This window comes from Liolophura sinensis, chromosome 10 (assembly GCF_032854445.1).
Source record: "Liolophura sinensis isolate JHLJ2023 chromosome 10, CUHK_Ljap_v2, whole genome shotgun sequence".
Taxonomy (NCBI): Eukaryota; Metazoa; Mollusca; class Polyplacophora; order Chitonida; family Chitonidae; genus Liolophura; species Liolophura sinensis.
Genome location: NC_088304.1, coordinates 22,013,910 through 22,027,111, shown reverse-complemented (window position 1 = coordinate 22,027,111; position 13,202 = coordinate 22,013,910). Strand labels below are relative to the sequence as shown.

At 40.1% G+C, this 13,202-nt stretch overlaps 1 protein-coding gene across 1 annotated transcript in view; it reads right to left on the bottom strand.

Annotated features, from left to right (window-relative positions):
• LOC135476540 (uncharacterized) overlaps nucleotides 1-12,865 on the bottom strand; it is a 64,983-nt gene extending 52,118 nt beyond the window's left edge. The window contains exon 1 of the mRNA XM_064756591.1: nucleotides 12,545-12,865. The gene's annotated coding sequence lies outside the window, so the exon portion shown is untranslated. The remainder of the gene's footprint in view (nucleotides 1-12,544) is intronic.
• Nucleotides 12,866-13,202: the final 337 nt, after the last annotated feature.

The following is a 13,202-nucleotide window of genomic DNA, read 5'->3' as shown; positions in this document are numbered from 1 at the left end:
AAGCTAACAGAGTAACTTGGGCAGATGCTGTTGTACGGTGTTGCAAACACTTTTACTTGCAGGCAATACAACTATTAAGTAGACTTAAAATCAGTCCATGTGCCCTAACTGGGAGCGACCATGATCATAGGAGCATTTGTGTAAACAAGCTTTCTTCGATCATTTTGTCATCACAAAATGCTGACATACCGCCAAGGTGGATATGTAAGAGGGATTCGGAGGAAGAAGAACGCATAAGACAGATTCGCCCAGACTATATTTAAGTCTGTAAGGTTTATTTGCAAGATGAAATTCGTTGTTGTTGTGGGTTCGCTAGGAGAAAATAGAAGCACTTCCCCATATTTTCTTAAACAAGGTCCCAAAATATGTTCATGTTGGATTTAATCCAACCAGCGGTTATAGACCAGCTTTTGACAATATAATTAAAGACATTCAGCAAGGAGTAAAACCAGAGCAGCGGCAACAATGTGACAGCTGGCAAATAATTATACGTTCCCGTGAAATAGGGCCTTCGACCTCTTGTCAAGTTACCTTAGTCAGGATTTTACTCTAGGTGTTCATGTAAATTCATAAATAGTAGCAATATAAGTGTCAAGTCCGACATTCATATACTATCTGTAGTCCGTAAAAGGCGTTCCTTTTACGTATATGAATGTCGGACTTGACGCTTATATTCCAAGTCAATAATCGTAAGATCCATTTCCAAAACAACGTTTAACACTTAACTCCCAAAGACAATGGTATGTAAGAAATTATACAAATAAGAAATTAAGGCGGTAACACACAAGAGAGAAGCGGACATCAGTTGTTAATGATGCCGGGCAGACAATGAATATTCCAGGCATGAATTCCAATTTACACGCCTCTAGCACCATGGCTGAAGCAGAATTGGGTAAAAAAAATACAGTGATGTTAATTTCAAATTATTAGACGTCACTGGTTTAGAATTATTGAAAATGCTGTTGTGTGATTACATTTAACATACAATCACATTACACGTCAGGCTGTACAATTGATTATGGGCCTGTATGCTGAATAGAGGCTTAATCGCATGTGGCAGTCTCAAATGTTCTATTTTATCGACTACACAGCGAAATGTGGGAAGCTGATCCTACAAGCCACACCTCTCACACTAATGTAGGCTAAAGAGACAATTAAAGTGTACAAGGAGCTACATGTCTATAAGCTACATGTGAAGTCTTTCTGAAGTTGGTGTGAAGGCCGAGGGAGCAGTTTTTGCTTTGTTAGACTAACATTGATTGTCTTATTTTATTAGAAGCTATGCCATTGGTAGTACCACAAGGGGAATGACTGCTAAGACAAGTTCAAAATCTCAAGGACCGTAACCCTCTTTCTATCAGTAACCTAACAGGGGTTTTGATATGTCTTGTAGTCTTAAGCTATTTGCAAAAGCGTGAAAGTAAATTTAAAGCATGTATGTGAGTGTTCCTGATGTTTTGAAATCCCTCAACAGACTTCAGACTTATCTTCAAGACCTGTGATGTAAAACACGCCGACTCCAACGCCTCAGCCAACCTGGTGCTGTTAGGAGAGGCAGGGGCCACAATCGACATGGTTGTTATTCCCGGGTATATGGACAGGTTTAACATTGGAAGGTAAGTCCTTAGGAACGCCGAGTGGCATAATATTGATGACAGGTGCATCAACTGTCACTTTAGAAGATCACCTCTGTCTGATGTCAGTCCATCCATCAATGAAACCATGTTGTCCTTACATTCCTCAAGAGTGTTCTGTCTAAATCTGGACCTAATAATGCCAAACCGTCCTTTGAATAGATTCTCACAACTAGATATGTCATGTTGAGGTAGACGAGCTTCACCAGCTGTGAGACTTCAGTAGCATCAAACCATTTTCCCCCAAGTCTTATCATGACGATCATCTACTGTGTACATACTATATACTGAATATGTATATGGTAAAAAGAATGGATGGATATTTTGGAGATCCAGTACATCCACCGTTGGAGAACCATTGATGTTGTTTTATGAGACGCTCGTGTATGGTCAGTTTAGACGCGTCTGGTCTGCTTACGTATACACTGAAACTCACTAATAGCACACACTGGAAAATTCTGGGGAAAAAAACAAATCCTCATTCAGGCTGTGTCGTTTTCAGGCATATAACCTCGGAGAATGTTCTAGTTTAAACAATGTCAGCCTGTTTGTCAGGGGTCTACTGGTCGATAACCTATTGTTTAGGGGCCCATTGGGCCGCCACCAAAATAGTTGAATTTGTTTGGGTTTTATTCATTTGTTTTGTAGTATTTTACCAGTGTTAGTAAAACTTTAGTATTTTCGTGATGTTGTTTTGTCCAGGATATGTAGTTTTGCTCTTGTCTGCCATATTCGATCCTTTGACTTTGCATGCTTTTGTGTATGTTTTAGTTCAAGTTAAATCAGCCATGTCTGTCGCGCATGCGTTGAATTCGGGAAACCTGGTGGCTTACCTGATGGCATTACATTAGGGGACAAACCTGTGTCGGGTCTTTGCCATGTTCATTTACTACGTCAGATTTATAAGTAAGTTTTCACGTCGTGACTGAGAGTAGTGTGTCATTTTCGAGGACAGCCTTGTTTTAAGGATTTTTTTTACCTGTTTTAGGCAAACTAAATTAATCAGCAATATCTGTTGAGCATGTTTTGACCTAGGAATCCTGGAGGCTTACATGTTAGCCTAACACTTAGAAACGTTTTGTCTGCATATGTTTGGTGGCTCTTTACTACATTGCTTTTCCTGGGTCGGATTTACAGGTAAGTGTTCACGACATGGCTTGAAGCAGACGCTCACTTTTTAAGGGAGATAACCCTTGTGACCAATTGTCAACTGAAAACCTGTGTTCGATCCTGTAACCAGGTATTTGTGAGATGTTTCCATGAGATGATTTGCCTAGTGTGGATTTTGACTGTCCTGGCATTGGGTGATCTTGTGGAACCCAGTACAGGTTTGTTGAAATTCCTCTGAAACCTGTGTACGTGTTCAATATAGATCTTGTGTATGATGCGGGTCCTTTAACACGGCATTGTCCTTTACCGCCATGTGTGATATAACTAACCCACCTGCATGCGGTGTCTTATAATCTCTGCCTTATGCAAGATATGTCACCTCTATTCTCTCCTTCCCCATAGCTGTGGACATGGATGAAGCTAACAGAGTAACTTAGGCAGATGCTGTTGTACGGTGTTGCAAACACTTTTACTTGCAGGCAATACAACTATTAAGTAGACTTAAAATCAGTCCATGTGCCCTAACTGGGAGCGACCATGATTATAGGAGCATGCTTGTAAACAGGCTTTCTCCGATCATTTTGTCGTCACAAAATGCTGATATACTGCCAAGGTGGATATGTAAGAGGCATTAGGAGAAAGAAGAACGCATAAGACAGATTCGCCCAGACTATATTCAAGTCTGTAAGGTTTATTTGCAAGATGAAATTCGTTGTTGTTGTGGGTTCGCTAGGAGAAAATAGAAGCAATTCCCCATATTTTCTTAAACAAGGCCCCAAAATATGTTCATGTTGGATTTAATCCAACCAGCGGTTATAGACCAGCTTTTGACAATATAATTAAAGACATACTTCAAGGAGTAAAACCAGAGCAGCGACGACAATGTGACAGCTGGCAAATAGTCGTATGTTCCCGTGAAATAGGGCCTTCGACCTCTTGTCAAGTTACCTTAGTCAGGATTTTAGTCTATGTGTTCATGTAAATTCATGAATAGTAGCAATATAAGCGTCAAGTCCGACATTCATATACCATTCGTAGTCCGTAAAAGGCGTTCCTTTTACGTATATGAATGTCGGACTTGACGCTTATATTCCAAGTCAATAATCGCAAGATCCATTTCCAAAACAACGTTTAACTTAACTCCCAAAGACAATGGTATATAAGAAATTATACAAATAAGAAATCAAGCCGGTAACGCACAAGAGAGAAGCGGACATCAGTTGTTAATGATGCCGGGCAGACAATGAATATTCTAGGCATGAATTCCAATTTACACGCCTCTAGCACCATGGCTGAAGCAGAATTGGGTAAAAAAAATTGCAGTGATGTTAATTTCAAATTATTAGACGTCACTGGTTTAGAATTGTTTAAAATGCTGTTGTGTTAACACATTTAACATACAATCACATTACACGTCAGGCTGTACAATTGATTATGGGCCTGTATGCTGAATAGAGGCTTAATCGTATGTGGCAATCTCAAATGTCCTATTTCATCGACTACAGAGCGAAATGTGGGAAGCTGCTCCTACAAGCCACACCTCTCACACTAATGTAGGCTAAAGAGACAATTAAAGTGTAGAAGGAGGTACATGTATACAAGCTACATGTAGTCTTTCTGAAGTTGATGTGCAGGCCGAGGGAGCAGTTATTGCTTTGTTAGACTAACATTGACTGTCTTATTTTATTAGAAGCTATGCCATTGGTAGTACCACAAGGGGAATAACTGCTAGGACAAGTTCAAAATCTCAAGGACCGTAACCCTCTTTCTATCAGTAACCTAACAGGGGTTTTGATATGTCTTGTAGTCTTAAGCTATTTGCAAAAGCGTGAAAGTAAATTTAAGACATGTATGTGAGTGTTCCTGATGTTTTGAAATCCCTCTACAGAGTTCAGACTGATCTTCAAGACCTGTGATGTAAAACACGCCGACACCAACGCCTCAGCCAACCTGGTGCTCTTAGGAGAGGCAGGGGACACAAGCGACAGAGTTGTTATTCCCGGGGATATCGACAGGTTTAACATTGGAAGGTAAGTACTTAGGATCGCCGAGTGGCGTAATATTGATGACAAGTGCATCAACTGTCACTTTAGAAGATCACCTCTGTCTGATGTCAGTCCATCCATCAATGAAACCATGTGGTCCTTACATTCCTCAAGAGTGTTCTGTCTAAATCTGTACCTAATAATGCCAACCGTACTTTGAATAGATTCTCACAACTAGATATGTCATGTTGAGGTAGACGAGCTTCACCAGCTGTAAGACTTCACTAGCATCAAACCATTTTCACCAAGTCTTATCATGACGATCATCTACTGTGTACATACTATATACTGAATATGTATATGGTAAAAAGAATGGATGGATATTTTGGAGATCCAGTACATCCACCGTTGGAGAACCATTGATGTGGTTTTATGAGACGCTCGTGTATGGTCAGTTTAAACGCGTCTAGTCCGCATACGTATACACTGAAACTCCACTAGAAGCACACATGGAAATATTCTGGGGAAAAAACAAATCCTCATTCAGGCTGTGTCGTTTTCAGGCATATAACCCCGGAGAATGTTCTAGCTTAACCAATGTCAGCCTGTTTGTCAGGGGTCTACTGGTCGATGGCCTATTGTTTTGGGGCCCAATGGCCGCGACCAAAATAGTTGAATTTGTTTGGGTTTTATTCATTTGTTTTGTAGTATTTTACCAGTATTAGTAAAACTTTAGCATTTTCGTGATGTTGTTTTGTCCAGGATATGTAGTTTTGCTCTTGTCTGCCATATTCGATCGTTTCACTTTGCATGTTTTTGGTAGTTCAAGTTAAATCAGCCATGTCTGTCGCGCATGCGTTGAATTCGGGAAACCTGGTGGCTTACCTGATGGCATTACATTAGGGGACAAACCTGTGTCGGGTCTTTGCCATGTTTATTTACTACGTCAGATTTATAAGTAAGTTTTCACGTCGTGACTGAGAGTAGTGTGTCATTTTCGAGGAAAGCCTTGTTTTAAGGATTTCTTTTACCTGTTTTTGGCGAACTAAATTAATCAGCAATATCTGTTGCGCATGTTTTTACCTAGGAATCCTGGAGGCTTACATGTTAGCCTAACACTTAGAAACGTTTTGTCTGCATATGTTTGGTGGCTCTTTACTACATTGCTTTTCCTGGGCCGGATTTACAGGTAAGTGTTTACGACATGGCTTGAAGCAGACGCTCCATTTTTAAGGGAGATAACCCTTGTGACCAATTTTCAACTGAAAACCTTTTGTTCGATCCTTTCTGGGAAAAGCTAAACTGTGTGCACTGACTTATCTCTCGCAAAATTGTGAGATAACGAGGTATTTGTGAGATGTTTCCATGAGATGATTTGCCTAGTATGGATTTTGACTGTCCTGGGATTGGCTGATCTTGTGGAACCCAGTACAGGTGTGTTGAAATTCCTCTGAAACCTGTGCGCGTGTTCAATATAGATCTTGTGTATGATGCAGGTCTTTTAGTACAGCAGTTCTTCACCTCCATGTGTGGAATAACTAACCCACCTGCATGCGGTGTCTTGTAATCTCTGCCTTATGCAAGTTATGTCACCTCTATTCTGTCCTTCCCCATAGCTGTGGACATGGATGAAGCTAACAGAGTAACTTAGGCAGATGCTGTTGTACGGTGTTGTTGTAAATACTTTTACTTGCAGACAATACAACTATCAACTAGATTTAAAATCAGTCCATGTGCCCTAACTGGGAGCGACCATGATTATAGGAGCATTGGTGTAAACAAGCTTTCTTCGATCATTTTGTCATCACAAAATGCTGACATACCGCCAAGGTGGATATGTAAGAGGCATTCGGAGGAAGAAGAACGCATAAGACAGATTTGCCCAGACTATATTTAAGTCTGTAAGGTTTATTTGCTAGATAAAATTCGTTGTTGTTGTGGGTTCGCTAGGAGAAAATAGAAGCACTTCCCCATATTTTCTTAAACAAGGTCCCAAAATATGTTCATGTTGGATTTAATCCACATATTAAAAACGGTTATAGATCAGCTTTTGACAATATAATTAAAGACATACTACAAGGAGTAAAACCAGAGCAGCGACGACAATGTGACAGCTGGCAAATAGTCGTATGTTCCCGTGAAATAGGGCCTTCGACCTCTTGTCAAGTTACCTTAGTCAGGATTTTAGTCTATGTGTTCATGTAAATTCATAAATAGTAGCAATATAAGCGTCAAGTCCGACATTCATATACCATTCGTAGTCCGTAAAAGGCGTTCCTTTTACGTATATGAATGTCGGACTTGACGCTTATATTCCAAGTCAATAATCGCAAGATCCATTTCCAAAACAACGTTTAACACTTAACTCCCAAAGACAGTGGTATGTAAGAAATTATACAAATAAGAAATAAAGCCGGTAACACACAAGAGAGAGGTGGTCATTAGTTTTCAATGATACTGGGCAGACAATGAATATTCCAGGCATGAATTCCAATTTACACGCCTCTAGCACCATGGCTGAAGCAGAATTAGGTACAGAAAAATGCAGTGATGTTAATTTCAAATTATTAGACGTCACTGGTTTAGAATTATTGAAAATGCTGTTGTGTGATCACATTTAACATACAATCACATTACACGTCAGGCTGTACAATTGATTATGGGCCTGTATGCTGAATAGAGGCTTAATCGCATGTGGCAATCTCAAATGTTCTATTTCATCGACTACACAGCGAAATGTGGGAAGCTGATCCTACAAGCCACACCACTCACACTAATGTAGGCTAAAGAGACAATTAAAGTGTACAAGGAGGTACATGTATACAAGCTACATGTAGTCTTTCTGAAGTTGGTGTGCAGGCCGAGGGAGCAGTTATTGCTTTGTTAGACTAACATTGATTTTGGAGAACAGTTCGTTTTTTTTTAGAAGCTATCCCATTGGTAGTACCACAAGGGGAATAACTGCTAGGACAAGTTCAAAATCTCAAGGACCGTAACCCTCTTTCTATCAGTAACCTAACAGGGGTTTGATATGTCTTGTGGTCTTAAGCTATTTGCAAAAGCGTGAAAGTAAATTTAAGACATGTATGTGAGTGTTCCTGATGTTTTGAAATCCCTCTACAGAGTTCAGACTGATCTTCAAGACCTGTGATGTAAAACACGCCGACACCAACGCCTCAGCCAACCTGGTGCTCTTAGGAGAGGCAGGGGACACAAGCGACATGGTTGTTATTCCCGGGGATATCGACAGGTTTAACATTGGAAGGTAAGTACTTAGGAACGCTGAGTGGCGTAATATTGATGACAGGTGCATCAACTGTCACTTTAGAAGATCACCTCTGTCTGATGTCAGTCCATCCATCAATGAAACCATGTGGTCCTTACATTCCTCAAGAGTGTTCTGTCTAAATCTGTACCTAATAATGCCACCTGTCCTTTGAATAGATCCTCACTAGATATGTCATGTTGAGGTAGACGAGATTCAATAGCTGTGAGACTTCAGTAGCATCAAACCATTTTCCCCAAGTCTTATCATGACGATCATCTACTGTGTACATACTTTATACTGAATACGTATATGGTAAAAAGAATGGATGGATATTTTGGAGATCCAGTACATCCACCGTTGGAGAACCATTGATGTGGTTTTATGAGACGCTCGTGTATGGTCAGTTTAGACGCGTCTGGTCTGCTTACGTATACTCTGAAACTGCACTAGAAGCACACATGGAAAAATTCTGGGGAAAAAACAAATCCTCATTCAGGCTGTGTCGTTTTCAGGCATATAACCCCGGAGAATGTTCTAGCTTAACCAATGTCAGCCTGTTTGTCAGGGGTCTGCTGGTCAATGGCCTATTGTTTTGGGGCCCATTGGCCGCGACCAAAAGAGTGATCCCTGCCTAATGTGATTACGTCAGATAAACTGTATGCAAGGCGAGATTGTGTAATCTGTGTGTAGATCATTCATCCCATCTTGATATAACACACCTCCATGCGTTGTATTTATATCCCATGGCTCTACTCTCTGCCGGAAGGGTGACGCTAACAGTGACCTACACAGAAGCTACTGTACAGTGTTGATTTATTTCAGTTCCACTAGTTTTCACCCATGCTCAATTTGGAGAATTTTTTTTAATTTTCTTGAACATCAGCTTGTCTCCATTAATATCAATCAATGAAGATCACGCAACTGTGGCCACGAAAGATGATTCCATTTTGATCAGATATTTCATCTCCCATGTGGAACTTCTTTCTTGCACAATGGCCAAACGTTGTAGAGTCAGTTGCTTGGTGGCTTGGAGGCCTGCATCTTTCTTTTTTGCTGATTTAATTTCTTTCAACTGGGCTTCAGATATAAGTAGATAGTAAGTCAGTTTTTCATGGCGGATTTCTTCCTCAGTCACGAAGATTTTATCATGGTCAATTTGTCCTTCCGTAGTTTGGAGGTATGCCCGAGAGAGGGTATCGTCCAGGTACATTTCTGAACCCTTTTTATGGGTGATGTTGGGGTCATACTTCTGAAGTGCAAAGAGCATACTTTGCAGCCTCTTTCTTAATTTGAGCGTTAGTTTTGAACATTTTTGAGCAGTTTAACTGAGACATTGTCAATTTATGCTTCTGTGAAGATCTGCATGAAAAATCACACTGCATGTAGCACAAGAGTCAATTTGAAACTTAAATTTCTCAGATCCAGGGAGAAGAGTAGCAAACACCTTGTCAGTAAGACACGGTTAGAATACTTTCAGAGGAGGATTCGTCATATGATATGTCAACAGTGTGTACAAATTGCTTCTTTTTGTCTCTTGTATCTGTCTTTGACGGACACCTTTCCAGCATTTTTTGGCCACAGACTGGACATTTTGTCTTGTTCTTTTCATGTTTCCTTCCACAGAAATTACAGTTAAATTTAGAGAAAAGTGGTCGAAGGTTGTTTCGACTTAGAAGACTTGTGACGTTGTTGTGTGGTACTTTTGGTCACTGCATGAACATCGTCCTTCCCTGACATAAGTTTGAGTCGTTAATGCAGATCGGCATATGTCAATACAACGCTACACAGTTTTGGTTTCAAAGCAGTTTCGTTTATCGTTCCATTGTCCAAAAATCCCACACACAATTCTGTCCTGGATCAGTTCACTTTGCAGAGTTCCACACTAGCAGGATTAAGAAAGAGGCCTGAACTGAGTAGCGTAAGTGTCGGTATTTTCTTCCTTCAGCTGAGATCTTTTATTGAAGATGTATCTCTCGTAGATTACATTAGTTTCTCCGATACAGTGTTGCCACAAGAGTGAGAATCTGTTCTATATTGCCTTCCTCTTCATCTCACTGAAACGGGAGGCCATTGTAGACATCAAGAGCGTCAGGTCCTATGCAAGTGATAAATGTGGTACCACGGTACTTGTCAGGTCATTCTGCCAGTCTAGTAACGATTTCATAGGGATCACAAACTTGTTTCCATTTTTTCCAGTTAGCGTTCAAATTTCCCTTAAGATGTAGTTTTGGCAGGAGAGGAACGCTGCTCCTTATCCCAGTCGTGGAGAGACCCCACTGAGTAGCTGGTCTGGTTCCTCTTCACTCACGGTGTATTTAACTGAGTTTTTTTTTTTGGAGTGTTTCAATGTGGTCAATCCTGGCTTCCGTAGAATTTCATTCAACGCCTGTAGTATGGATACTTTATGAATCAAACACACGTAGATCAGTCACAAAATTCTAGCATAAGTATTGACGAGAAGTGTCAGTACTTTTCGAAAATCCCACAATCGGAGATCCTTCTGGGCATCCATGGTTTGAAAATTTGATTGGTGGGTTATAGTGTGTGAGCATTGTTTGGGATCGCCAGGGTACCAACAGTAAAACTTTTCTGACAAGTATTGAGTAGAACTTTTAAACAGTTGCGATAACTTGAGCAAACAGTCAGCAGGATTACCTTTAGATGGGTTTATGGGCTTTCTTTGGCGTTTTAATGTCTTTAACATGGTAAACAAGCTAAGCAAACAGCATAACTCACACTGTCTCAGAGAAAGTCCATAAAGACTGTACAACTGTAGTAGTACGCTCTGGTAGATTTGTACATATAGAATCAGAAGGACGACTGCCAAGAGTTTGTGTACATCACGATGCGTCGACCGCGAATACTACAAGAAGCAAGTTTTGTATTTAAATTGCCTGTAAAACATTCAAAGTACGCTGACACGAATACAAAGAGAGTTCGAGTTCTGACATCATGTTTCGTTATCAGGTATAGATAGATCTAAGGGGAACAACTTTTGTCGGACATTTTACAATTCGACTTGGTTATCTCCCCCTGAACACGAAACTCTATGACAGCAATCAAGATCAGGGCTGTTTCGACGAGACTTAGTGTGGTCAGTACGGAAGGGAGCCCTCCATCCAAATTTGATGACAAAGAAGAGCGCTTGTGATGATAATTGTTTCGAGTTCTTGTCTGTGAATGAGATATAGCTTGAATGTTAAAGAATAGGCCTAACCAAGGAGTATGTCATGCACATGTCATCTTCTGTGGTCGGCGCAATGTTATGCTGAGAGATGAATTGAAAGAAATTAGAGGAGCTGCATCACTTGTTTTAATGGAAAATGGCGGACAACCTTGATCTTTCAATCTCACTTATTTCTGTTCTCATTGTAAGGCAATCAAATGATCTTTATTCCAGACGGAATTTCATCTCTAAAATGTATCATTCCAAGGACAGAGTATTCCTCCTTGAACTAAGGTAGTAATTAGAGTTGTCTCCCCTGAACCATTACTATCGGGTTTATGTACACCCGTTCTAACACTAATTGGATTAAGTAATCACTTATCACTACTAACTGACATAATGATTTTTACAGTCAGGAATCAAAATTACTCGCACCGTGTATATTATGGTATAAGTCATAGACCGTTTATACATGTGACATGGATGTGACATACATAGGCTAGTAAGCAATCATCTTGCAGAACAGTAGGCGAACATGCAACCAACGATAATGACTTATTCCGTTGAAAATATAAACAAAGTTAACAGCATTTTATAGCAATTTGTACATGGAATGAAAACTGTAATACCACAAGAAGTGAATGGCATACAACCGAGGGCCAGATCGCCTCTAAATCTTACCTAAAAGACTGATAGACGGAACGAAATTAGTTTAGCTGCATCACTTGTTTTAATGAAAGATGGCGAACAACCAGCCTTACCATCCAAATCAACCAATCAGAACAATCGTTACATTCATGGCTCTAAGCACATGTTGTGGACCCCTCTCCTACATACCCTCTAAGAGTTATGTCCCCTAGTTCGAAACTTATATACTTAATTTTTATATGTTTGTCCGCAAGGGTAAATTAAAGGGAGGCTACTCATGTACCCAGTAAAACTGTGCGTTAGCTGACTGTGATGCGACCCATAACTGTATGTCCCTTACTGATGGACCTCTGTCGAGTAACTAGTTCCTAATCACTCAATGTAGTCGATTTCAGTACCACAACTGGCATTATTTATACGACATATATCACACAAAAGCGTAAAATGACGCTTAGACATCCGTTCATTAACCCGTCACATTTGTACCTAGAGCTACCACAACTTACATCACGACATACATTTACACGTACAGTTTGTACTATGATGTCAACATCCAAACAATGGCATTTTTGATCGACGATGTCTTGAAAGGTGTCAGAATCTCCCAAATTATATTACAATTTCCTCTACAAGTATAAATTTCTATACTTTTTTTTCTACCAGCGTTCTAAGAAAACACCTGGTCTACAACACTGGTTACCATGGTAGCATTTGCATTTCACGTTATACATACCTTTCTTAACACCAACCTTTTGTTGTTGGTGTATTGTTTTGTTTTGCAGGGTTTTTTGTCATCATTTCAGCAGTTCTCAGTCTTTTCTGGCTGGCATTTTGATCCGGAACAATTTATCTTCTGCACTCTGTATTGGCAAACACTAAAATCGAAAATCACGAAACTGTCTCTCAAAACTGTCACGGAGAGAAATACGCCGTCTTTGTCTTCATAATTACCCATGTGGTAAGACCCTCTTCTGTGCTCCACAGCCATGAACCCAGAAGGTAAAATCGGGAAACAACCATGGAGAGAAATAGTTCTATTTCTGCATGCCCATGTAAAAGTTTTCCTATACCTAGCTGTACATGTAAGTGGAGTGCTCAGGGATACATATATATATATATATATATATACAGAGGCAGGTAAGCCTCTGTGGTATGTGTAGACAAGTTCAGACATGAACAAGAATGTTCTCTGCTTTAGTACTTTGCTGAACATGCATTTAACAATGCGTATATCCCTGTCTTGTGTAATACCCCCATTGAAGCGACGGTATGACATTGTAAGGGGAATTCACAAAGCGTCTGGTACAAGTGGAATCCGTTGTCTCTCCCGTCAATACCCACTAGTACCCCTTTTCAACTCTTCCACACATTTAACTACTCTCAATAATGTA